Source organism: Sus scrofa, chromosome 1 (genome assembly GCF_000003025.6).
Source record: "Sus scrofa isolate TJ Tabasco breed Duroc chromosome 1, Sscrofa11.1, whole genome shotgun sequence".
Classification (NCBI taxonomy): Eukaryota; Metazoa; Chordata; class Mammalia; order Artiodactyla; family Suidae; genus Sus; species Sus scrofa.
Window position 1 is genome coordinate 253,973,001 of NC_010443.5, and position 2,978 is coordinate 253,975,978.

The window sequence follows — 2,978 nt, forward strand, 5'->3', positions numbered from 1 at the left end:
AGAACCAAAAAAACCCTTGAGCAGTGTTTTTTTCTTTCTTTCTCCCTTTCTCATTCTTTCTTTCCTTCCTCCCTTTCTGATGCTCATCTCCACCTCTTGAATAAATTTCTCCTTATACCAACAGGTCACCACTGCCTTAGGGCAGTGTTTCTAGGAGCAGTCAGAGAATCGTTTGTATCCTAGTCTCAGGACAAGTGCCACAAATGCAGATTCCTGGGTCCCCACCAGACTTCCTGGAAGGTCGGTATGCTTAACCACCCCTCCTTCCACCACCCCAAGTGATTCTGAAGCCTGATAAAGCTTGAGAGCCACCACTTGGGAGTTTATAAGTATCCCGAGGCCTCTCATGGGGACACGTGTTGAGTAGGGCCTAACGCACATGAAAGGAAGGGCCTGATCCTCCAGTTCCAGTCTAAGCCAGCTCCTGAATGTGGATCAGACCATCCCAATATTGTAAAAGTAAATCCATTTCCCTAAGCCCTTTGCACTCTCTCGTCCCTCTGCTAGAGAGTACATCGGATGATTTTGCAGCTGCCTCCCTGCCTCTAGTCCTTCTAAGGCCACTAGGGCTCCAGGGCCACACCCAATGAAGGGGCCCCACTTTCCCCAAGGACCTTAACCCCTTCACCCTCCCCCTGCTCTCCCCAGTCTCTTTTCTCTTCACACAACATCACTTGTCTGCTTCCTTTGTTCTTACCTTACGGTTTAATAGCCCTCCCCAGATGCGGCCCCTAAAATAAGAAAAAATTCTAACCACAGTCTCTGCGGTGGCTATTTCCATCTCCATCCCCAGAAGAGGGTAAACACTGTTATAAAGGCTTTATGCTTTCACTGGGATGCACTAGAAACTTCCTTTGATGTCAGGAACAATGTACCCCCTTAGCCAAAGAACCTCATACAGTGTACCTTCTGAAAACTTGCTACAAGTATATTTACAGATCCTCATCCGTCTAATAAAACATTTATGAGCCCCTAGTGTATGGCATACACCCAAGCTAAGGGCTTTGCAGATAGGATCTCATTTAATTCTTTTTTTTTTTTTTTTTTTTTTTTTGTCTTTTTGCCTTTTCTAGGGTGGCTCCCTCGGCACATGGAGGTTCCCGGGCTAGGGGTCTAATCAGAGTTGTAGCCGCCGGCCTATGCCACAGCCACAGCTACTTGGGATCTGAGCCACGTCTGCGATGTACACCACAGCTCACAGCAACGCTGGATCCTTAACCCACTGAGCAAGGCCAGGGATCGAACCTGCAACCTCATGGTTCCTAGTCAGATTCGTTAACCACTGAGCCATGATGGGAACTCCCTCATTTAATTCTTAAAGCAGCCCTCAGGGATAGCTGCTTTTATCACTCCCATTTTAGAGATGAGGAAACTGAGGTACAGGGATTCGAAATAACCTGATCAAAGGCCCATAGCTGTAGAAGCAACGCCAAGTAGTTATGTCGTGAGCCACAAGGGAAATCCAGGGGCCCATAGCTCTAAGTGGTGTAGCTCTGAAGCTGAAGCCACAGGAGCTAAGAGAAAGGAAAGATGAGAGCCCCTTAGAGGCGCCACAGGGTTGAGCTGCCTGAGTCCCACCATGCAGTGGGATGTAGTGATGAGTCCAGTTTCTGAACTCAGAATACCCTCTGTCACCCAAGGCCTGGCCCCTCACCCTTTGGCCGAGCTCTCTGCTAAAATGGAGGTTGGGCTTGCGGAACTGCACTCTCCCTGTATGCCCAGGCAGACTCACCTGGATCCTCCACAGAGAGTTCAATCTGGCCTGAGACTCCTTTATTAAAACATAAGAAAAAAAGCCCCAAGACAGCTCAGGTAGTATTAGCAGTATTTCTTTAGGGGGATGGGTTTTTCATCCATGTGCTCACTTGCATATTCCATTTTCTTCAATACAGATGCATTACTTTTTTCAATACTGGTTTAACATTTTTTTTTCAAATTAAGAAAATTTGGATGTAAATTCTTTGGGGGAATCAGCCTAACACAGGTATTCCTCCTTGCATCTTGATGTGCAGTTTAAACAGTATTAATCATATTAACCAAAAGTCAGACTGCCTGAGTTCCAATCATATTGCTACCAAATAGTAACTGTGACCCCTGGCAAGAGACTAAATCTCCATAAAATGGGGATCATAGCAGTACTTTCCCTGTACTGTGAGCAGATGCTCAGCAATTGCAGCTGCTGTCTGTGCCCCAGATACTGTTTTGTGTTTTAACTCATTTAATCCTCAGCACAGGTCTATGAAGTAGGTACCCACCTTATTCTCATTTTATAGGCGAAGTCCTGGAGGGTACTCAGCCAATGAGCGGCTAAATGGGATTTGAGCCCAGTCTGACTCCAGAACGCAGCTTTAACCCAGTTTTAAGTTGTCTTTTGAAAGGGGCTGCTGTATTACATGTTGGAGAGCTTGTAAAGCGCTTAGCAAAATCCTGGCAATTTTCTTCCTTCCTTCCTTCTTTCCTTCTTTTCAGGGCTGCACCCGCAGCATATGTAAGTTCCCAGGCTAGGGGTCGAATTGGAGCAGCAGCTGCCGGCCTACGCCAGAGCCACAGCAACGCCAGATGGGAGTCGCTCTGAGACCCTGCACTGCAGCTCCCGGCAATGCCGGATCCTTAACCCACTGAGCTGGGCCATGGATGGAACCCGCGTCCTCACGGATACTGGTCGGGTTGGTTACCGCTGAGCCACAAGGGGGAACTCCAAACTCTGGCACTTAATAAAATGCTCAGTTAATAGCACTCAATTTCTTACAGTCATTAATATTTGGTATTTTATGTTTGTTATAAAACAAAGCACGCATACAGCTCGAAGTTATTCAGCCAAAAATAAAGACTACTAAAACGGGCGGGATCTGACCCTGAGTCGGGACGGGCGCCCACCCAGCCTCGAGAGCCCGCCTGCGCGCGGGACACTCAGCGGGGCCCGGGGGCGGGGCGCTCGGCGGAGCCCGGGGGCGGGTTCAGGGAGGCTCCGCCCAGCC